Raw genomic sequence first — 25111 nt, 5'->3', positions numbered from 1 at the left:
GGCCCCATGGTTTTAATGGAGAATTCTACCAATCATTTAAAGAAGAATTAGCAATCATTGAAGTAAAAGAGGAGAGAACATGTTCCAGCTCATGTTATGAGGACATAATTACCTTAATATCAAAACCAGACAACAAGAATACAAGAAAATTGTGTACCAGTATTCCTCACAAACTTAGACACAAAAATCTTTAACAAATCAAATCTAGCAATGTATAAAAAGACATCCACTACAACCAAGTGATATTTTTTCCCAGTATGCAAAGTTGGCTCAATGTGGTAAAATCAATCAATATAATATACAATATTAACTGCCTAAAAAAGAAAAACATTATGTGATCAGATTATTGACACAGAGAAAGTATTTGACAAAATACAGCACTGGTTCATGACAGACAAAAACTCTCAGAATAGAGAGTAACTTCCTCAACTTGATAAGGAGTAGCTACAAAAACCTACAGCTAAATCATACTTAATGGCGAAAGACGAAATGCTTTCCCCAAGATAGGGAGTAAAGCAAGGATGAGCACTCTCACTACTCTTATTCAGCATAGTACTGGAAGTTCTAGCCAGTGTGGTAGGACAAAGAAAATAAATAAAAAGCATATAAATTGAATAGAAATAAATAAAATTGTCCCTATTTTAGATGACATCATTGTCCACAGAGAAAGTACTAAGAAATTTTTTTTAAAAAATCCTAGAACTAATAAGTGAGCTCAGCAAGGCTACAGGATTCAAGATTAACATACACAAAAATCAATAGCATTTCTATATACTATCAATGAATATGTGGAAAACAAATTAAAACACACTTACAATGCTGCTGAAAGAAAGCAAAGAAGACCTAAGTCAGTGAAGAAACATATCATGTTCATGGATTGGAAGATCTCACACTGTAAAGATATCAATGCTCCCAAAAGTGGCCATTAGTTTTAATGAAATTCCAACCAAAGTCTCAGCAATAATTTTTGTAGTCATAGACAAATTTATTCTAAAGCTCATTTGAAAAGGCAAAGAACTTAGAATAATCGAATCAATTTTTATTTTTTTGACACAGGGTCTCGCTCTGTTGCCCAGGCTGAATTGCAGTGGCATGACCCTGGCTCACTGCAGCCTTAAACTCCTGGACTCAAGTGATCCTCCAGTCTCAGCCTCCTGAGTAGGTGGCACTAGAGGCATTCACCATCATACCAGGCTAACTTTTTAATTTTTTCAAAATGAGGTCTCACTGTGTTGCACAGGCTAATCCCAAACTCCTGGGCTCAAGCAATCCTCCCACGTTGGCCTCTCAAAGTGCTGGGATTAAAGACATAAGCCATTGCACCTGACCCCAAATCAATTTTGAAAAAGAACAATGAAGTGAGAGTAATCAGTCTACCAGATTCCAAGACTTGGCTGTAGTAATCAAGACTGTGTGGTATTGGCAGAGATATAGACACATAGATCAACGGGACAGAATAGAGAAACCAGAGATAAACCCACAACAGATAATATTGACAAAGATACAAAAGCAATTCAATGGAGGAAAGAGACTTTTCAACAAAAGGCGCTAGAGCAACTGGACTTATATAGGCAAAATATGAACCTCGCATAAACTAACTGAAAAATGGACCACAAGCTTAAATGTAAAAAAAACAAAAGTTTTAGGAAAAAAAGAAGAAAATTTTTGAAATCCAGAGCTAGACAAAGAGTTTTTAGACTTGACATCAAAACATAAACCATAAAAGACAAAAATCAATAAATTGGACTTAGTCAAAATTAAACATTTTTACTCTTTGAAAGGCCCTGTTAAGAAGATTAAAAGAGAAGCTATAGGCTAGAAGACAATGCTTGCACATCACATTCTTGAAAAGGACTTACATCTGGAATATATGAAGAACTCTCAAAACTCAACAGTTCAGAAGCAATCTGATTAGAAAATTGGAAAAGACATTTCACTAAAGAGATGCCAAGTAAACATACAAAAAGATATTTAACATCATCAGCCATTAGAAAAGTACAAATTAAAACCACAATGAGATACCACTATTGTCTATCAGAATAGCTAAAATTAGAAAATAGTGATAATATCAAATACTGATGAAAGTGGATCGTTCACAGGTTGTTTGTGTGCAAGTAAAATGGTACAGTCACTTTGGAAAATAGTTTGGTAGTTTCTTATAAAACTAAACATGCACTTACTATATGACTCAGCAATTACACTTTTGAGTGTCTATTCCAGAGGCATAAAAACTTACATCCACATAACAACATGTATGTGAATGTTCATGGCAGATTTATTTGTATCAAGCAAAAACTGAAAACAATTCAAATGTTCTTCACTGGGTAGATGGTGAAACAAACTGTGGTATGTCCGTACAATGGAGTACTATGAAACCATTAAAAAAGAACAAACTTTTGACACACAAAATAATTTGGATGGATCTCAAGGGAATTATGTGCATGAAAAAACAGATCTCAGAAGGTTACATACTATATGATTCTGTTTATATAACATTCTTGAAGTAAAACAAACTATTGACACAAGAATTTGGATGAAACTCAAGGGAATTATGTGCATGAAAAAACAGATTCCAGAAGGCTACATACTATAGGATTCTGTTTATATAACATTCTTGAAATAAAATTATAGAAATGAAGAACAGATTAGGGGTTAGGAATGGGGTGATGATGGGTTGTGGCTATTAAAGCAGTAGCATGAGAGAGCTTTATGGTGAGACTGTCTTGTATCTTGGTTGTAGTGGGGGTTATACAAATCTACACAGGTGAAAAAATTGCACAGAACTCTACACACATGCACACACAAGTGCATATAAACCTGGGTAAAATCTGATAAGCTGTATGAATTGTACCAGTGTCAGTCTCCTGGTTTTGAAAATGTACCATAGCTATACAAGAGGTTACTGTTGGGAGAAGCTGGGTGAAGTATATATAGGACCCCCCTGCACATTTTTTGAAATTTCCTATGAATCTATAATTATTCCAAAATAAAACATTCTTAAAAAGTCACCTGAAAGCTCTAGAGTCACAGTCCTGCTCCCCACCAAGACTGATATAACAGGGCTAGGTGGGGCCCAGGAGTCTGTGTTTCCGCAGGCTTTTGGATACTGATAACAAGACTACTCCCCACACTCTGAGAGTTTCAGCCTCAAGGGCAGGTCAAAACCAACTGTGGAGCATTCAGAAAATAATAAGTGGCCCCACCCAGACCTACCAGATCAGGGTCTCTGGGGTGGGAGCCAGTCACCTCTTATTTTAACAAGTTCCTGGGGGATCCCGATGGGATTGACAGTAGCCAGATTGGAGAACCACAAACCCCAAGTTAAAACTGCTCTGTGTTAAACCGAAGTTCACACTCTCATTTCTCTAAATTCTTAGATCTAAAAGGAAAGCAGTTACACTGTGGGGGCACACACATATTTTAGTGATATATTTGTACTGATTTAGTTATCAAAATAATTTTACACATAATCTAGATTAAAAAAAAACAAACAAAAATACTTTTACATTAAAATGAAAGTTGTCCTTCCAAGTAGTCACCTTGGGAGTCTTTCTGCTTTTTTCTAGTAATATTGCTAATGCTAAAAACAATTTTGCAACAATTCCTTTAGAATTGCTTCAGAGCAGGTTTATGAACCTCATGAGAAAACTGGTCCCATTTTACATGTAAATTGTGTAATCTTGTGAATTTATATTTATGAAAATGCTCATCTGTAGTTTGAGGAGCTCCTGGAAAAAAATATTGAATGGAGAAAAATGTAAAGGAAGTGTGTCTTAAGCATAGACTTTTATGGTTCCTGGAATGGCTCCCATTTTTGTCTGGCCATTACTCCTTGGGGAACCATTTTGAAGGAGCTGTCCATTACAGAACCCTGACTCTCTGGTCATAGGGGTGGATTCACCATCCAGGCATGGCCAATCCTAGTATCTTGTCTCTTTGGCAACAATGACTGGTCCAAGGAATGAACACATGACCCAATCGGGGCCAGTCAGAATACTCCATTGGAACTGCTATGTAGATGTTTGTGTGAGAAGCTACAACTTCCTCCTGGAGCTGCCAAACTGAAATATACGAATCTAAGAGGCTGTTGGTGGTCATTTTTCTACCACACAGAGAGAACTCATCTGCAGAAGGAGCTAAGAGGGACCCACAGAGATCTCAGATAGAGAGACTCCCTAGGAGGGAAATGTCAAGTCCAAGGCTCTGCTTCCTGCAGTTCTTCAGTCCTCCTGACTTACATTAGTTAGTTGTGCTTGTTAGTTTGAGTTGGCTTTCTATCATTTGAAACCAAGTAGTCCTAACTTATATGGTATTTCTTCTCAACCTCCCAAATACACAATCCTGTCCTGCCTCCCACAGCTTATGTCCCTAAAAGGATCTGATCTCAGTACGCACATGGGTATGAATGTATGGCAGCATCTACCTGCTCCCCAAGATGGTGTGGGGTCCTAGAAAGCAATGCATCAGAGCTTGGCTGGCAAGATGAGGTCATCCACACCTCTGCTCACACCGAACCATCTAGGTGCAAAGTTCTGCAGCTGAAATATAGGAGTGAAAACTAGGTCTTCTCTGCAGTTTGTTGTAGACTTACATCCTATAATTCCTATGAATTCAAAAGGAAATAAAATGATGGGGCTTTTAAATTTTAGGTGTGCTTTCTATAGGGGGCAAAGAAACTTCCTATACCAGTGAAGCTGGTTATTGAACTATCAGTGTAGGCTGTAGATTCTTCTCAGAACCTTTGAGGTAACAACAGCTGTGAATATTTACTGAGTACTTACTACCAGTCAGGACTCATGCTAAATGCATTACCTGTATTCACTCAGGTAGTCCTCATAGCAAATGAATGAGGTGGTTATCATACCCACTTTTCAGAATAAAAAGTTGAGACTTAGGTGAAATAACTTGCCCCAAACAGGGACTTGGCCCCAACCTCAGCTGCCGCAGCCCAGATGGCCTGTGTGTGAACACTCCAGCGCCCAATGGGTGTGAGAGAGAAAGCAGCCAGGCTCCCAGCTGTGCAGACTGTGGCTTTTAAAGGTGAAGACTCACAGCAGATTCTTGATTAATGGACCAGAAAACCCCAACCCAATTAAGGAGGTAAGGTCTTACATCCCTGTAATCTAAAGTTCTATATAGATTCCTTTCAGGGCAAGAGATTCTTAACCAGTTATTCATTTATTCTTATTTATGCACATAAGAATTTGCTTATTCAACTCCAAAACACCTGGTGGAAGAGAAAATTTAGGCAAATCAGAGAAGTATTGTGTAGACAAAAATAACACTTGTTTGGCTTAATTAGTGGTTTTCTTTCCTTTTTTTTTTTTTTAGCTGACCAGTAGGTTCAACCAAAATAGTTCACAGCAGCCTTCTGGGAACCAAAGTAGAATAGACTGTTGATGTTAGTCTGGGGGCTTCCTGGCCCAGTTCCAGAAGGCCTGCCCCTGCCAGGGGTGACAGAGCTATAAAGACTTTTCATGGGGTGGGGGGGGATCACCCACAGGCACTGACATGGAAAGATGTCCAAGTTACACAGCTGAATGGAAAAACATGTTGTAAAATAGTGTGTATAGGTCTGTTAAGAAATAACAGTTGATCTTACTACTAACTAGTCCCTTCAAGAAGTATTTATTGAGCACATACTCTGTCAGGCACAGTGCATATATCTGGAGCAGGAAATTGTGAGACACTTACTTTTCAAGTTACTTATATCTTGGATGTTTAATGTTTTATAATGAGTATGTGTGACTTTTGTAATGAGAAAAAAAGGGAGACAGGAGATTTGTCACTGGATTCCCCCCCCCACTCTCCCACCCCCACCTCGAGACTGTCAGGGACAGAGTAGAGGTTGACCGTGCTGCTGCAGGTGTTGCAGTCTCAGGGACTCAGGTTCAAGGTCTTGTTCTGTGAGTTAACAGCTGTTCACCTTGAGTAAATCACAACCTTCTCCAGCCTGTTTCTTTAATAAAAGAGGCTGTTATGAGGGTCACATGAGAGTAACTTGTCACCAGTAAAATTGTATGCAAAGGCTGGTCCTTGCTAACCTTCCCATAAGAGAAGAAGGGCCCTGCATGCCCCAACAGGTGGGCCACACCTTGCTGTCCCAATGCAAGGGGCTGAAGAGACTGAGTGAGGAAGTGCCCCGTGGGGCACTTTTTCATGGTGCCTTCTAGGCCAAAAGAAGCACCTAACTCTCTTGTTTTTAAGTAGTTCTTTTTAAACAACTTGCAGTATTCACATTCTAACAACTCAGTGAACATTTGAAAAAATAGTACACATAAATTGAAAGCCAATCTCACAGTGACTGACAGATGTCACTGTATTTCTCATGAATATTTAAAATACTGTAGCCCAGGAAGACCTGTGAGTTCACTGTGGCACTCTGGGTGTCTCGACACCCAGTTTGGGAAATACAGAGTTTCACTCTTGCTATGAAAGTTCATTATGGTTCCCTAGATTTGCAGTATTTCCTTAGGTCCTATTTCTTTGCACATATTTCCCTCTGAAGTGCCAGTCTCCCTCCTGTTGGTTTGGAAAACACTTTCAGGCAGTTGGGTCACCTGTCTCCTCCTCTGTGGAGCCTTCATGGATGCTTTACTCCGTGCAGTCTCCACAGCACTAGGTCCACCCTCTACTGACCGACAGCACACTCTGTACCCGCTGTGTGAGTCCTCTGAGGACCAAGCCCTGTCGAATTCATCCTTGCATCCCTGGAAGCTGGCGGAGCACCTTGTCCTTAGGAGCAAACTGGAGCATGGTGTTGAGTATGTCTCCCCAGGACTGGGAAGTCACTTTATCCTCCTGACTTCCCTGGCAGATGTGAAGCCAGACTGGAAACTTCAGAGCCTTCTTTCTCTCCACTCACATTTATCCTGCATTCCAGTATTCATCCAGTCCCTTGTCATTCTTTAAAGCTTAGAGCCTGCTCTTTCTACTTCACTTCCCCCACCATGGAGAGATGCCACCCACAGAGCTGCTCCACTGGCCCCATCAGCCGTGTGCTTGCCTCTCTGGCCGCCCCGCCAGGCTCAGGGCTAGTGGTGCAAAGAGTCCCCTGTGGGGGAGCTGAGCATCCAGAACCCTCACAACTCCTCCCACTTCAGCCTGATGATTCTGGCAAAGATTTCGTTTGAACTAAAGTTTCCATGATGTAGTGACATCAAGATGTGTCACTCAGATCCCCCTTTGGGGGAGGACTTGCCATCTAGCTGCCGAGACTGCGATCAGCAGAGAGCTTCCAGCTGTCAGCTCCTTGAGGCTGCCTCAAATATGGAGAGTCACATTACCCAGGGTCACCCCTCTCCTGGGAAAGCTTGCATCCAGTGACTTAGCTAGGCAGGAGGATAGAGGGTTGGCCATTTTGTCCTGCTGAAAATGACTGACAGTCTCCTCCTCTTTCCCCTCACAGGCGTAATCCCTATTAAACTTCTTGTACCCCAAACTCCATCTCAGTGTCAGTTTCTGGAAACCAACCTGTAAGGCATGGCTTTAAACAGCTCAAAGGCCATTAACACAAAGGATAACAACAAATGTCTTCAGTCTGACAACCAAGGCTTTGCATCCTATGACGGTGACCTCTCCAGCTGGCAACTTCCTTGCCCCCAACCATTCCTACCTCAAGGTCTTGTCTTTAACTATTCTTACTGGGTGGAACATTCTTCCTCTTCACCCTCCCCTTATTCATTCTTCAAGACCTGCCTCCTCCTAGAAGCCGTCTCTGCATTCACTGGTTAATGATTCTAGTCAGTTCATAACTTTGAATCTCCCGTTTTGCTTATGTAGAATTCAGCCACTTACCACCTGGCATTTTTATGTAACTTGGCCCATATCTGTGTTTTTCCTCTGAATGAAATACCAACTTTCTTTGGGAAAAGAGACATGAATGACATACTTTTTGGAGGGGATGGGTAGTCTCTCCCACTGCCCTCAGCACAGTGGTATACCTATAGTAAAGGCTGAGGTATTTGTGGAGTAGATGGTGTTTGGAGTGCTTCCAGAGAGGGGAAAGCCATCCTCTCTGTCTTTGTGCCATCTGAAGACACAGACATAGATGCTGAAGAGTGTGGGAAAGGTCATAACGGGATGGGGTCTCTCCTCCCAGAACTGACGGTAGAAAGAGAATTGCACTTGGACTTACAGCCTGGGTACCCTGGGCCAATCCCTTGAGACTCTGGGTCACTGTATCTATACCTGGTAGTTTTCTAAGGATCAGGTTTCTCCTCCCTTGTTTAGGTACCTTCTTACCTCCTGCTGGGATATGCTTTGTTGGCCATTGGCCTTCTCAGTGAGGAGAGCAGAGGGTTAATGAGGACTTAGGTCGCACAAGACAGCCTGGAAGAGACTAGAGAGCCCAGCTCCCCCAGGGGAGTCCACAAGAAAGAGGAGGCCCTAAGATGATTTGCCCTGCCCTGCCCCCACACCATCTTCTGCGCATTTCCTAACTAGCCCACTCCAGCCACACCCACAGAAAATGAAAAATGCTTGCTCTGTGAGGGACTGCATCTGCAGCAGTGTCTTGGTGTGTGATTGGTGGCAAGGTGCCCCCTGGAGGCCTCCAGCTACCGAGGAAATGTCCCAGGCCTGGCAGCCAGGAGGCAAAGGGTCAAGCAACGCTCCACTTCTCAAGAGTTCATGGCTGTGGGCTCCTGTTCTCCATCCTCTCTGGAAGTAGCAGGAAGATAGCCTCTCCTGGGCTCCTTGCTTCTTCTATAAGACGAAGTGGTCCTTCTCATCTGGGGGAGTTATGACTCTGTCAAGTTACAGTAAAGCTTTCTCCAAAACAGAGCTAGAGCTAAGGGAGAGAATTGGGCAGCAAGGGGGAAACATATCTGAGACAAACCTATAACGATAAACCTCCCTACCCTATTGAATATATCCGCCCATTTAATTTATTCGGTTAATAAAACTTATTCCCTGGAGGGGGACAGGCAGAGGTAAGCTACAAACCAATCTGCCTGTGTGAGCATGGGTATATATGTATCTCTCATAACAATAAAAAAAGAGTAATTAAGAGATGTATTGAAGTGTGCAGAAATCCTGAAGGACACTGAAGATTCCAATTCAAGCTACTGTCCTTGGCGCAAATGTAATTCAATGGGGAACAGATAAATAAAAATAAAGAAAAAACAAATTCAGAACAGATGTTAGGCAAGCAATTTTTTTCACAGTAAGAATCATAAACATGAAGAACAGCCTATAAGGCAAAGTTGTTGAAGCAAACAGCATCAAGCTACTAAATAAATAGCTGGATGGCCCCGCAGGGACAGAGAGCCATTAAAATAGTCATTTGCTGTCCCTGAATATTTCTGTCCACACGTTATGCCCCGGCATGTATATTCAAGAGTACTGGAGGGGGCTGTGTGTGTGTGTGTGTGTGTGTGTATCCTGTCACATAGACTACATGCAGGACATATATTTGTGTAGGAGTATGTGGCCAAATAACCTCTCCCCAGATGATGTGTGGACTCAAAGTATGAACAGAGGGGCTTGCAGAAGCTAATGCCAGCTCTGAAAAGACAATGAAGCCACTGAGGAAGCCCAGGGCCATAGGAAGAATGTGCTGTCCTGGGCCAGGTATTAGAAAACCCAGATATGTGATTTTAAAGAAGGAAGATTTAATGGCAAAAGAATTCCAGACACAGTAGGAGAGAAACAAGAAGCAGGAAAAAAACTGAAGCACAGACCACATACTTCAAAACTGGAAGGAAGCTCTAAGATGCTCATTCTAGTCCAACACATCATTTCATGGCCAGGAAAATGGTATGCAAGGAAGGGGAGACTGGACGGTGTATACTGCCTCCTCTTACCCAGGAGGAGCCCCAGAGGTGACAGGGCAAGGGTTGCTCGGAGACATGTAGGTGAGAAGACCATGTGTAGAAGTTCAAGACGCTTACCCTGAGCTGACTGGAAACAGGGCTCCTGGAGTCGATAGTCTCCCTGGAGTGCCAGCCAGCTGCAAGGAACCCTTTGCGACCCAGGCTCGAGGAGCCACAGAATCCCTGATGCCTGGATGTCTACCCTGGGAGAGCTCCGAGAGTCCTGTCAAGTCTCACATCAGACCTGTGAGCTGGGCAGATGCTCATGTACTTTTTAAAGGTGGAAAAAGTGGTGAAGTGATTCATTCTAGTCCCATGGGTAGGGATAAGCGAGCAATCCCTTGGGAGTAGGACAAGAGACAGTAGCCCAATAAGAACCCAGCTGATGGCCTGGGTGAGTGGAACCCAGTCAGTATGCCAAGAGAGTGTGTTCTTTGTCTGTTTATCCTTTGAAGTCCCAAGATGGCATTGCTGGTGTAATTCGATTTTGTACTGTGAAGGGCTAACTACTGAATTGATGAAGCTCATGTCACTGATGGGGAATGATTATAAAGCCCTCTTTCTCAAGCTTTGACTTTAAAATGAGATGCTTCCCCTAATTCATTTGTCTCAAAAAAAGAAAACAACAACAACAAAAAACAATTACCAAAATTAGCAAAGTAACAATGCCTTCTGGTTTGAAGTTTCCTTGGGGACAAATTTGTTATGAAAGATATGTACTAACAGGCAATTCTTTTGGTCATTCAACAAATATTTACTGAGCACCTATTATGTGACAGGCACTGTTCTAGGCACTGGGAATATCAACTTGAACAAGAGACAAAGCTCTTGTCCTCATGGAGTTAGCATTCTATCAGGAAAGCAGGTTAATAAGCAAGCAATTTTATTATGCATTGCAGGGGCAAATGTCCTAAGGCAGAAGTATTTGGAGCCTTGAAGGAACAATGAGAAGAGACAATGGAATGAAAAAAGTTTTAGATAAATAAGAGAACCAGTGCAGCCCAGCTCACACTCTTCTAACCATGTGCCCTTCTCATCTTAGTTACTCATACTGCTGTATCAACTGAGGACAATGTGACCAGCCTGACCAAACTCGCCATGTTGTTGGGATGGTCACATGAGATACTATATTGGAAAGACATGGCCCACCTCGAGTCCTGAAGAACTCTTATGAATTATTAACTTTTAATATGTAAATGGCCCCAGGGAACAAAGATAAAAATCTATATCTCTTCCAGTCATAAAGCAAGATATGTAGCCCGGAGAGTTCTCCCAAAGTCCATAAAGGGCTTGCAAAAGGCGGGCCACCATGGGGTTGTTTGTAGAGGCTATGGGTGTCTCCCCCAAGACAGTGGTTAGGGAAGGTAGATGCAGGCACTGAGAGTGTTGGGTAGTAGTGACAACAACAGACTTAGTGGGAACACAGCAATGCGACAGATCTTGAAAGCAGAGTGCTAAATGAAAAAAACTAAGGTATTCCTTATATAGAATGAGATCTATGACATTACCATTGACCCAAGTCAAAGGTAATACACACAACATGATAATACGATTTGCAATAACATACAAACACACAGACACACACATGAAGCACAATGGAATGGTTGGCTTTTGGGGACAGGATGGGGAACAAGGGAAGGTGCGGTGATAAAAGGGAATAAATAAACAAGCAAAGCATGCAGCAGTGTGTTCCCGGCCTCTCCAGAGCACCACCGAATAAAAACAGCCCAACACATCAACTTGCAGCGCAGCTAATTAGTAATTACTGGTTGTAATGTTCATAATTCACAATGGTGAAGTAAACTATTCCTATCAATGGTTGTCTTTTATGTGGAATTCTTTAGAAGTAAAATTCTACTATTTATTAGATCAGTGTTTGCTTTCAAAGCCTGTTCTCTATATTCTAGTCCCGGGAGATATTCTGGAGAGAAAAAAAGTCCTATGGTCAAATAAACACTGCATACTAAATTTCCCTCTTGGAGGTTTTCCAAGCACATTGTCACATGAAAATTCCGAGATGTCCCATACAAAAGAGACCTGTATTCCTTTGGCCAAACCCATGTTTCTAGTGTCTGACTAAGGGGAGCACTCCCTTTTATTTTGCATGTAGCAATTATTATTGTCAGTGGAAGTGATCTAAAGGACACCCTGTTGGTGACACCACATTACACTATTGAGGAGGAGAGGCAGGAGATTCCAGATTCCACACATACACTGGAATTTACCTGCCCCTTCATTTCCTCATGCAGATTCATGGTCCTTGGGTGCTTCACCCCTAAGTCACCTTGGACCCAGTGTCTCATGAGCAGCTCTGCTATGGGTTCAATATGTCCCCCAAAATTCATATACTGAAATTCTAAACTCCAAGTTAATGGTATTAGAATATGGAGTCTTGGGGGTGATGAGGTCATGAGGGCAGAGCCCTCTTAAATGGGATTAGTGTCCCTCTAAAGAGGCCTAGGAGCGCTCCCTTGCCCCTTCGACTGTGTGAGGACATGGTGGAAGGCATCATCTATGAACCAGAAAGTGAGACCTCACCAGAAGTTGAATTTGCTGGTGCCTCCAGAATTGTGAGAAATGAATGCTATTGTTTAGGAGCCATCCAGTTTATGGTAGTCTGTTTTAAGAGCTCAAACAGACTAAGCAAGTGCCACCTGATTATGACAAAGATGAAACTACTTGTTCCTTTTCCATATCCATTCTTCTCACTATGGTAGAGTTACCATGTTGTTCCCAGAATTTGAAGTCAGCATCAGTGATTAATGTCGACTCATCTCTTATTCTTTAGAATCAATGACATGCTCACTTCTGCTGTGTTTTTCCTACAGGACATTTTCTGTTTCAAATCTTCCCTCTTTTCCTTCCATTTCTGATGATCCAAATCACTGTCATCTCTCACCTGGGCTATTAGAATGTGTATTTGCTTTTTAAAAATGAATTCTATCCTCCCCTGCACCCCTCACCTTGCCCTTTTCTATTTTGTGCTTAACCTTTTGCAAGTAATCCACTTCCTTAGCCCCTTTCCTGAGGTCTGTCTCGTTTTCTATCACTGCCAGGGTTGTCCTCTCTATCCCAAACATCACATTTTCCCAAACATCACATTTTCCTAGAATACCCCCAGCCTCTACTCTCCCTCATTCCATCTCAGTCCAAACCTCCAAACTTTCTCCCACGCTTACATGCCTGGGCACACTCCTCCCCACAGAACATCCACCATGTCTCCTGTCTTAGACAGGCATAGAGCATGTTAATCTTGCTCAGTGAGTGCACGCTTGGTACAGAGACTGTGGAGTACAAAAGGAGAATTCACGTGTGTCCTGTAAAATAGCTGGAAGACTGTGTCAAAGAAACTCAGAGAAATAAAATTAACAAACTACAAATGGTAAGGACTTGGTTTTGACAAATTACTTGAGGGAGGAAGCCCAGAGCTTGAAGGACTGGTTCCAGGGAGAAGGGAAGGAGCAGTGTAGACCTAGTGAACAAGAAAGCAGAAGTCAGCAAGAGTCCCAGACAGAGAAGACAAATTTATGTGAGCCACAAAGGCCACAGTAAGCTGGTGGGAAAGAGGAAACTTGGAGGGGCTGAAAGCAGAATTGAAAAGCAGACACATAAATTGTAAAGGGTTTGGCAGGGAGGAGTGAGATAAGAGGAGAAGGAGCTCCGGGTGGGGACTCCAGGGAATTTATGAAAGTGAACTGAATTTATGGTGCAGTGCAAGCATTTGTTGATAATGGGGCTAGTTTGGTAAAAAAATAATGTCCTCACTGGCTTAGCCAAAAGGAAGTTAGAGGCAAGGTCACTGGTGTCATACATTCCAATCAGAAATGTGTGGTTTGTGTTGACCAGTGGAGATCCAGAGCACAAGGAAAAGTGTAAATTTCAATGGAGTTCGCTCTCAAGGCTTGAAAACAAGTAATGGCCACATAATCATGGTCAAAAGGGAACAATAAAGCACTGCTATAAAATAGCCTCCAAATGTAAAATGGTATGGTTACTATGGAAAGCAGTTTGACAGTCTTCAGAAGCTAAACATAGATTACCACATGATCTGGCCATTCCACTTAATACCCAAAAGAATTAAGGGTATCAGAGAGATACTTGTACATTCATGGTACAGCAGCATTATTCACAATAGCAAAAAGGTAGAAGCAACTCATTCGTCCATCTACAGATGAATGGAAAAACAGAAGGTAGACTCTACATACAACCGAATATTATTTACCTTAAAAAGGAAAGAAATTATCTGGATGAACCTTGAGGATATTATGCTAAGTGAAATAAACCAGTCACAAAAGGAAAGACACCATGTGATCTCACATATATGAGGTACTCAGAGTAGTCGAGTTCATGGAGACAGAAAGTACAAGGGTGGTTGCCAGGTGCTGGGGGAGGGGAATGGGGAGTTAGTATTTAATGGAAATAAAGTTTCAGCTTTGCAAGATGAAAAAAGTTCTGGATGTGAATGATGATAGTGGTTGCACAACAATCAAAAGACAATGCAGGCAGCCACTTCAGGTCCCCTCCCACTATGGGAGCTTTTCTGTCCTCTTAATAAAACCTGCTTTCAAAAAAAAAAAAAGACAATACTACTGAACTCTACAGTGAAAAATAGTTGGGATAGTAAATTTAATGTTATACATATTTTACCATAATAAAAAAAACGTTCTCCAGTCAAGTGTCCTTCATGCTATCTCTTTTTTTCCCCCCTGAGTTGGAGTCTCACTCTGTAGCCCAGGCTGGAATGCAGTGGCACACTCACGGCCACCCCAGCGTTGACCAGCTGGGCTCCAACGATCCTTCTGCCTCAACTGTCCAAGTAGCCAGAACTACAGGCACACGCTACCATGCCTGGCTAATTTTTTGATTTATTGTAGAGACGCAGTCTCGCCAAGTTGCCCGAGGTGGTCTCGAACCCGCAGGCTCAGGCAATCCACTCACCTCGGCCTCCCAAAGTGCTGGGATTACAGGCTGAGTCACTGAGCCTGGCCTCCTTCATGCTACTCTTAATACCAGGATCTGACCAGGAAGTGGGGCCATCAGTTTCATAACCATGGGTCATAGCATTCCTCCTGCCCACCATGTTGTAGAGGCATGAAGACTCCCCTTCACCTACTCAGATAAAACCTTTCTTCTGTGGGTGTTAGCTGTGGATTCTTAGGCCCTGAAGCTCTGGTGCTCTTTATACCTGTTAATGACAGGTATAAATTTTGAGGATGATGGAAGGCAAGAAGCTAAGTGTCCATTCCAGGTTGGAGATAAAGCATCCCTGTGGGCTCCCAGGTTGAGGAGGACAAATAACTGAGGCTTCTTGCTCAGGGGATGATCTGGAGACCCCAAACTCTAGCAGAGAAAGCTAAGACATGGGTGAAGCAGCTGAGACTCTTTAAGGTGGAGCTTTTGGAAGAATCTGTGACTGTGTCGCTATCAACAGTCACGAGCTATGGTCTGGTAGTGAGACAGAGAAAAGAACTTAAAAGAGTTACAAACAACCTTCAAAGGGAAATGGAAGATCCATTCCACAGTTGCCTCTTGGATGGCACCAGGCACTATATTAGCAATGGAAAAGATGGAGGTGGGCACAACTTGGGAAGACCTGGATTTCTTTCCCATAGCAGTCCTGTTGTGAAGGGCAATAGTCTCGATTTGACTATTGGATGCCCATATCTCCTGTAGGCTGAGGAACATCAAGAGGTGCAGGTGGGTGTTGTAACCCAAACAACCACAATCACCACGTTCGCCTAACGTGTGATGACTGGCCATCCAGCAACCATAGGTTCAGGGCATAGGTTAGCAGGTTTCTTTTTAAGCAGAGGCCAAAAAAAGCATCATCTGCTAACAGTGCATCCTTAATGTGGGAGCCTAGAGAATACGTCAGTCAGACCTTTATAAATAGGCCAATAAACTGAGAGCCTTAACCAGGATGGAAAAACCTCAGAATGGATTGCAAAATTCTTGCAGCTTAAGGTTGAGATAGGGGAGAAGTTGTTAGGAGCATGGTCTTGAGAAGTGAGGAATAATCAAAGAACTTATTTTAGTGCTTAAGTTTATACTATCTGCCCCAGGCATGTAGGCATCATAAAACTTGGCAGGGCCTTGCTAGGGAATTACTTCATGCGCACAGCTATAGAAATTTACACATAAGAATGATCAGGAATAATTGGAATGCCTAGTAAACACCCAAACTTTAAAAGATTTAAGGGTCCTGAGGAAGAAAAGAGAATATGTTCCAATTTAAAGATGAACGTTGATTATTCAAAATTTAGTAGAATTTGAAATGTGTGTGGTGGTGTACGACTTTTTCTGTTTGAAAGTTTTCACTAATATCTGAAGTTAATTTGTTTTTAGACGTTTAGATGCCTTTACCTTTTGCCCTATGTGAGTTAACAAGATTTAGAACTGTTTTTTTAGTCACTTAAGGGTTTCTGAGAACTTGTTTGGAAAAAGTTTCTCTGCTCACGAACTGATCAAAGAGGAACTTTAAGCTCTGTGTGAGTTGGGAATTCATTGTTTCTTTGAATTTAGAAATTATTTTTTAAAAATCATGAAATCAAGCCGGGCTCGGTGGCTCAGCCTGTAATCCCACGCCTTTGGGAGGCTGAGGTGAGTGGATTGTCTGAACCCGCGGGTTCGAGACCCGCCTGGGCAGCGAGACCTCATCTCTACAATAAATCAAAAAATCAGCCAGGCGTGGTAGCGCATGCCTGTAATTCCGGCTACTTGGAAGGCTGAGGCGGAATGATCGCCGGAGCCCAGCAGGTGAGGCTGTGGTGGCCGGGAGCGGCCACTGCACTCCAGTCTGGACTCCAACTCAAAAAAAAAAAAAAAATTATGAAATCAAATATAACTTGTCATCCTTTTTTGGGAAAGAATAGAAATGGTGTTTGCATTATCAATTAAAGTTAAAAGCCACAAGTTTTGGGTAAATGTGTGCAATTTTTGAGATCATCTGTGCAAAGGAGCTCTTGACAAAAGATATATGCTCTCTGTACTTACTTCCAGATGGGAGATTGCCTTGACAAATGTCACAGTGATTCATAACTGTATTATGCATTTTGAGTTGAACAACTTGGATTTGTTGCAGGTACAATTCAATTAAATGTGGAATTTATAATTTGAAAATATTAACTAGAAACAGAGCTTTCATGCAACTTTCATTCGAGACATTCTATTGTTCAGGAACACATATGTACAGAGTTGTCATGTGGGGGATAAAGAAGTTATTGATGCCATATTTGATTGTCACTGATGGAGAGTGAGTTCCTTTCACCTCAAGTCTGATAGACCGTTCTCTGGTGAATTTTGGCTATAAATATCAAAGGATGCAAAGTTGCAGATCTGTGCCTGACTCCCCAGTCTTCGCAGGCCTCTAGCTTTCCCAGCCAGGGGTTCTATACTCTACCTGTCGTCTCAGACCCAACCCCTGAAACCAGAGCAACCTCCAGCCACACAGGTTGAGACTTGGCTTCTTTAGCCTGGGTCTGTTTCAGCCAGAATGAACCTTTTCTCCCAAGCTCGTGTGGGGGTCTATCTAGTTTCTGAGTTTGGGGCCTTCCATTATGCTATGAGTCTTAGAACTAAGAGTCTATACCTGGTTTGTCCCTGTACATCTCCCCCGAATACCTGGCCTGCAGGCTTCTCAGTTTCCCAAACCACCTGCTAGTTGGGTCCCAATGTACACTGATAGACCTCCTTGACTATTGCTCTACTGGATGCCTGACTACTGTCCAGCTGACACCTTCTCTCTGGGCAGCTTTCTACTAGACATTATACTGTGGCCAGTATTTACTAGAACGAGGCTGCTACGTTCTTACCCTTTGAAGGCTTGGCTTTATCTGTTAGCAGGAACCTGCTCTGTCAGTACCTGCAGCCTGGTCAGGTTTCCATACGTCTAGTTTCCAAGCCATTCCTTCCTGTGGCCCCCTCCTCCTAGGAGTAAGTATTCAGCTGGCCTACCAGAGATAGGATATACACACGAATAACTTAGATATTTACACCCAATATAAAAATCCTGCAGATTTTTTAGATAGTCAATTAATACATTTTTAAAGTTTCTTTGCCTAAATAATTCTGGGTAAAGGCTGGGAAATAATTTCCATACTAGTTGAACATGTGATTTTGAAGAGTAAAAAGGAAGGTGTTATTGGGCTGGAGATGCCCACCCTGGACCCATAGTTGGGTACAAGAGCCTCCTCCCTGGAGGAAGAGTGCTTTTGCTTCCAATGGCGGGCTTCTACTGATTTTGTCAGAGGTTCCTCTGAATCTTAAACCACACAGGGGCTTATAACAATTTTCCAATGTAGAGCGATAGGGTTTGTGTCATCTAGTTTATAACAGAAAAGAACTTCAGATACCACCTGGCCCTTTGCTTTTCAAATTGCTGATCTTGACTCACTAGTGGTTATGAAATCAATTTAATGGGTCATGACCAGCTTGAATATGTTTTATTTTTTAACGATAGAGTAGATGAGACTAGATCAAAGTGGTTTGTGAATTGTAAATAACTATTTTGTAAAATTTTTACCTCAAGTGTATGTGTGTGTATACCATGTGGTTATGTATTATTTGCTGAGGTTTGTAATTAATGTGTCAAAGTCACTGATCTAGTCCAAATGCCTTATTTTACCTTTAAGAAAACTGAGGCTGGAGAAGGGAAGTGATTGGCCTAAGTCCATTAAGCTAACAAGTGGTAGATGTAGAGTTGGAGCTGGGATTTTAACCCCAGATTTTTACTGTTAACTATCATGCTTTGTTGGATGTTATCTACCCAAAGAAGAGGGAATTAATATAGGCTCTTGATCTTTACAAGTGTGGGTTACAAAGACTCGAACAGTTGTAGCTGTTAAAATATGCAGCAACCATAATCCATAGGGGAAACAAAGTGATGGAAAATAAATGGCCTGAAACAAGAGGTCAGAAGTCCATAAGTTTAGGTAAACTTCCGAAGGGTCTTTGGATCAAGACTCTGAAGCAAGGTGGTCTTATAACAAAAGAAAGAATGGGAGCTACTTAGCAACATGCCTTTTGGTATAACGAGATCATGGTAGTGGCAGGTTAGGGTGAAAGGTCTGTAAGTTTATTCAAGAAAAGTGGTGGGTCTAGAATACAATTTCTCTGCTGCTTGTTTATTGGAGGACAATTATCCCTTTGCTAATTCTACCTATTGGGCAATGCGCTTAGACTGGGGATACTTGTCTTGCTGATGGCTTTCTTCCTATCCTCAAAGGCCTCCTCAAACATCAGCCCATTGTGTCAGGACATTCTCTTTACACAATAATAACCCCCTAAAATGCAATACTAGTTTTAGAAATTCTGCTCATTTAAATATGTGCTCTTATAGGCTTGATGTTAGTGGTTAAATCAATTTTGATCAGTGAGAATATTGGTATTTAATTTATTGAATGATTCTCAATAATCATGGCATACCGACCATCAGGTCCCACGTTCATGTTGGTTTTATCTCACATTATTTGAAACTGGCAATGCTCAGCTTTGCTTTCTACACTTCCATGAAAGGCAACTTTTACTAAGCTAAGGGACTCAAATATTGCCCAGAGTTTGGCCCTATGGCCAGAGACATTAAGGTGTTTTAGGATGTCTGTGCTGAAGTCCATGGTTTCAACAACACTGTTTTCTCAGTGATCCTGGTACACTTTTCTTTCACCAGTTCCTCTTGAAATGGAGCTACAGTTTTAGAGAAAGAGCCTCGTTCTGAGGTTTTCACTCCATGTCCACAGCAGAAACTTAAGGTCTGATTCCTGAGTGTCAATATCTGGGAAGCCCTTCTGAAATGTTGGTTTAATTTCTACCGTTCTTCAACATCTGTGATTCTACTGAGCTCAGTCCAGTTTAAAAACAAGTACAGCCTCCAGGTGTCAGCTGCCCAGTGGAGCCTAAATGCACGTATTATCTTGAACAAATCAGAGATAGTTTCCAACCAACTTTGCTCAGTCACATTTTCAAGCCCAATGTATTCAGAGGTCTCATGTTTCCTAAGTCAAAGAACAGTCATGTAACACGTTACGGTTGCAACAGGTGAGTCCTTCAGAGCCCTTCCGTTCCTGTGGTTCTCGATTTATGGCAGTAGGCTAGGAAATCTCCCACATGTTGATGACATAGCCATCTGCCTATATTAAAGTAAACCATCTCTGTGCTGTTCTTCAGCCCAATCTAAATAATACATAAACATGATGGCTAGCAGCACTTACATGAAAAGTTTCACACCTTAGTCACTTCCGGAATGCAAACTCTCTTAATGGATGGCGCCATGGAATCTAAGCTTTAAAACGTGTGGAAACGACCTTGTTATTTTCATTGCTAATGCCATGTGCATTTCCATATGTATCCCAAAGTCCTCAACTGCCTTACTGCCTGGTGACAAGGTGCTATTAGTTGATGCTTGTTAGCTAATTAAATTTTAAAAACGGTGCTAAAAACCTCTGAGTTGGAAGCATATGAGACGCCTCCTCCTCCTGTGTTGTGAACTTTGAATCTACGTGCCAGGCCCTTTATACCAAATGCTTATTTGTTTACTAAGTTGATTTTTTTTCCCATACAGGGACCCAAGTTTCCCTGGGGAGATTGCTTCAGTTTTGATATTTGCAAAGATGTTCTTAGAACACCTTATACACATAATATTCAAATGAGGTGTGGTACTATCATGTGATGAGGCAGGACAATGGAGCAGAGAGGTCAGAAATATGTCTAGAAATTAATACATGATAAAAGTGACATTTCAAGTCAGTTGGAAAAAGATGAATTTCTGGTTGGAACACTGCCAGCTGAAAAAATTAAGAGTGGCTCCCTACCTCTCTTTTTACCTTCAGATAAATTCCTGATATATTAAAATCCTACATTTAGGATTAGAATACAATGGACATTAGATCTATGAAAAGATGCTCAGACTTCCTCATAATTAGAGAATAAAACAGCAGCAAATGATAAAGATTTTAAATTGTGACCATACATGGCAAGCATGTGAGAAACATAGGCTTATTCATGGGAGTGAAAATTGATATAAGTCCTAGAGAGAGGAATTTAGTAATAGTTGTCAAAATGTAGGCAATCTTTGACCTAATAATTCCATTTCTAGGAATTTATCCTACATGCTTACTCAAGACAGCAATGATGTATATATGAGCACATTCACTGCAGTGTTGTTTGTAAAGATAAAACATGTTCAATTGAGAACTTGTTTTTAAAATTAGGATACATCCGTACAACAAAATCCTTAAAAAATAGAATTCAACAAGAATGAATATTTTGAAGTAGGACAACTTCCCAAATACCATTAATGAACAAAACAAGCCGGGGTCGGTGGCTCAACCTGTAATCCTGTGCTTTGGGAGGCTGAGGTGAATGAATTGCCTGAGCCCGCGGGTTCGAGACCCACCTGGGCAACTTGGCGAGACCTCATCTCTACAATAAATCAAAAATCAGCTGGGCGTGGCAGCACGCGCCTGTAGTTCCAGCTACTTGGAAGGCTGAGGCGGAAGGATTGCCGGAGCACAGCAGGTCAAGGCTGCGGTGGCTGGGAGCGGCCACTGTACTCCAGTCTGGGCGACAGAGTGACTCCAACTCAAAAAAAAAATGAACAAAACAAGATAAAGAATGGTGTGTATCATATATTATCCATGTGAGAATAAAGAAATTAGTAAGAGATTGCTTTGGGAAAGAGTGGCACGGCTTCAGGTTGGGAGCAGGTAGGCTTTTCTGTATGCTTCTTTGTGCTTCATGAATTACATAGGATGTCCAAAGTTACTTGCTTACAACCTTAACGTTCTAATGGGCGTATAGGATGCCATGCAACAAAGTTGGCTTCATGAAGGGACCCAGGAATACAGGTGCCACTTATGAAAATGGAGTGCCATAGGTAATGGGTGCCAGGAGGTATGGAAACCAAGTTCAGCAAGAGGGAGCTAAGGTCAAAACTAAAAGATGTGGGGCCAAGAAGAAATGGGGAAGAGGCAAAATAAAAGCAGAATTCCAGAGCAAGCATTTAAAAGACAGATGAGATAACGGGAAAAGAGCCTTTAGGAGTTGCTAATGAGCTGAACTTAGGGCTCTGGGTAAGTATTTATAAGTAATTAATAGTAATAGCATAATAAAAGCTTGTCATCTGCTGGATTACAAAGTCAGTTACAAATTGAAGGGGGCATAATCTCTATCATGTTTATATTCAATCACCGATGTATGATGATTATGTTGATACTGCTCTTGAAGGATTTGGGAAGGGAATATAAATCCAACTTGGGACTCATTCTCAGACTGAAGAAGCCAGCAAGTAATCATTAAGTGATGAAGGTTACCCAAAGCATTAAAGCTTTGCTTTCTTTGTGCTATGTGACCAAATATACTGCTGTGCAATTCAGAAGGCTTCTTATCAAGTACCTTGAATAAAAGTGGTATAGGTGTGCACACCAATTCCCCTGCTTTTCATTCAAGTTCAAAGAAGGCAGCAATAACAAGTGTAGCTTTATTTACACAGGGACTGGAAAAGAAGGCTATATAATTAGACACTGGATGAGATATGTTGTTCTCAATGACGGTGGTGCTGATGGTGGGAGTGATGGTGTTGATAATGGTAGTGGTGATGGTAGCAGTGTGGTGATGGTGATGAGAAACATTGATGCTGTCAACTGCTCTTGACAAAGACTTCTCCAGCACTGTCTACCTTACAACAGGGTGTGGGAGGGGAAAGGGATACAGAACCAATTTCTAGTTATGGGCCCCAAACTCTGACTGAGTTGTTATGATAAAAGCAGGATAAGAAGTATATATGATATAATCATTATATTTGACTTTCAACACCAGAGCAGCAAGGAAATCTTCACTGCCCATATTCTCCCAACAATCATTGCTGTGCTGTCATGTAAGTCTCAGTGCAGCTCCATATGATGTCAACAGTGTGGAGTTTCATTTGTCAGATGATGAATCAATCTATTATTTCCATTTTTAAGAGGACCAAGCTGGAACTTATTTTATTTCCTAATTTAAAAAGTAGTCTAAAATTAATGTAATTTAAACCAAGTTGTTTTTTTAGAAGCAGAGTTTTTGTTGTTTGTTGAACATAGTCCATTCCCACGCAGTCAAATTATTTTGCTAAAACTTAAGCAGTAAGAAAAGCACATTTAGAGTTAGAAAGGAACTTAGTTTACACTAGTTCAACCCTTTCATTTTGACCCCACCACCTTATAACCTCGAAATCCAGGAGTGGACACATTTAAAAAGAAGTCAGCATTTTAAGGCTCATTTTTTTGTGTGTGTGAAGAAAAGATGATCACTTTATATGAAGAAATTATGCCATCACCTTTCTTTTTTTTCCTTTTCACCAGAAGTGGGAACAGAGTGGGGATGATACTACAATTTTGATCTTTTCAATCTCATTTGAAATCATTCTCTATGATTTAAGTTCTCTTGAAATGAAAAGGATAAATTGTGTTAACTTAGTTAAAATTGGGGGGAAAAGTTGATTGGACATTCTGTTGTCAAGGAAACCAGTTCTCTCTCTCTCTCTCTCTCTCTGTCTCACACACACAAAGCCATTTCATACAGTGCCCTTTAAACTCTTCTGACATTTTAAAATTATTTTAAAGCACTCAAGGTCTCTATTCTGGAAATCTGTATAAGAAATACTAAAGAAAAGTGATTCCTAGAATTCAAAGTCAAGCAGGACCTTTTCTGATTTAGGTGAAGCCACCATAATTCTGAGTCAATGCAGTGTCCCAGAAACATAAAAGATAGTTTCCAAGTTCAGTGCCAAGTCACCTATAGAATGAGACCACTAGAAAGAGAGAGCTAGAATGAGAACTTTAAAAAAGCAATAGAGGAGCACAAGAGTAAAAGGCAGGTAGACAGTTCAATCCCTTAAGCCTATATTAAGTACTGATCATACTTAAGAAGAAGCTATGCACTAAAAAAATAAAATAAAACAAAAATAAGTGAAGGTCAAGTTAAAACAGATCTTAGAGAGCGAGGTGGAGCTGCTTGTTATTCAAAGCTATGTCCTGCCTCCCTGCCCATCCATCAGAGGAGTACACCTCCCTCTCCTTCAGTGTCAGGCTTGGTCAAGTGACTTGCTTTGGCCTGAGCGTCACCACAGTGTACGTCCTGCCCTGATCTGGGGTTTAGCTAAGTATTGGTTTGATCAATAGGATGTAAGTTGATATGATGAGGCAGAAACTCAAAATGTCATTGCACCATTGGACTTGATCTCTTGAGTCCTTCCTGTTACCACGAGAAGAACCTGCCCATCAAGTCTGCTTTTCCAAGGATGTAAGAGCCAAGGTGCCCAGGTGAGCCTACTCCCCAGCAGATGCACCAGTAGGTCCAGTGGAGCTGTCCAGCCAAGCACAGCTTAGACCAGTTAACTCCAGTCAACCCTTAGACACATGGTAAATAATAAAATGCTGTTTATGTCACTGAGTTTGAAGTAGTTTGTTATGCAGCGATGACAAATCGATACAGAGAGCAGCTAGTACAACATCTTATTACTTTTTCAGGCCACATCGCAAGCCAAAAAGTAGGTAGAAGAACTTGGCCAAAATGGTGGGTCTTCTGGGTAGGGCCACTTCCATCAACAGTACAAACCTACCCCTCTCAAAAATGGGCTCTGGCAGGCCAGATGCAGTGGCTCACGCCTGTCATCCCAGCACTTTGAAAGGCTGAGGGGGGAGGATTGTTTGAGCCTAGGAGTTCAAGACTAACCCAAGAGGTTGAGGCTGCAGTGATTCATGAATGTGCCACTACACTCCAGCCTGGGCAACAGAGTGAGACTCCGCCTCAAAAAAGAAAGGCTCTGGGAGAGGCAGGTGTCACGCACCCTAAGGACCAAAGGGCTACAAACCACCAGATGCCTCTGGGATTTACAGAAACTACACGACACAACTTTAATGCACCTAAAAAATTATCACTGTCTGGAGGTCTAGGAAAAGCTATAGAAAAATCATCCTGTGACTGAGGAGAAACTGTGAAAACAGACTGAGATGCTGAAAATTGGTACAACTCAAGGCTATCAAATCTTAAAGAGTCAATAGCCTAAATTGTCCACCAGAATCTGAAATTTTAGAAATAGAGGAGCATATTCTGAAGCACAAAAAGGGGAAGTTCAGGAAAAATAAGGGGAAGGGCTGTATCACTTTACATGACTAGGAACTAGGGTGATCATATGTCTAGGCATATCCAGGACAGTTTTAGTTGATGCTGTCATCCTGGGGTAATGATTAATAGCACTTCCTTTCCCTTCCAAAAGGGAACTGGACTGAGTGATAGATCACAAGGTCAGATGACGGATGCCACCC

General features: G+C 41.7%; 1 protein-coding gene across 1 annotated transcript in view; it reads right to left on the bottom strand.

Annotated features, from left to right (window-relative positions):
* LOC103255277 (thromboxane-A synthase-like) overlaps window positions 1-25111 on the bottom strand; it is a 91291-nt gene that overhangs the window by 24066 nt on the left and 42114 nt on the right. The gene's annotated exons all lie outside the window — the stretch shown is intronic.

Source organism: Carlito syrichta, unplaced genomic scaffold, assembly GCF_000164805.1.
Source record: "Carlito syrichta isolate Samal-C Ts95f unplaced genomic scaffold, Tarsius_syrichta-2.0.1 Scaffold287984, whole genome shotgun sequence".
In the NCBI taxonomy this organism is placed as follows: Eukaryota; Metazoa; Chordata; class Mammalia; order Primates; family Tarsiidae; genus Carlito; species Carlito syrichta.
Note: the sequence above shows the minus strand (reverse complement) of the source record. Positions and strands in the feature narration are given on the sequence as shown.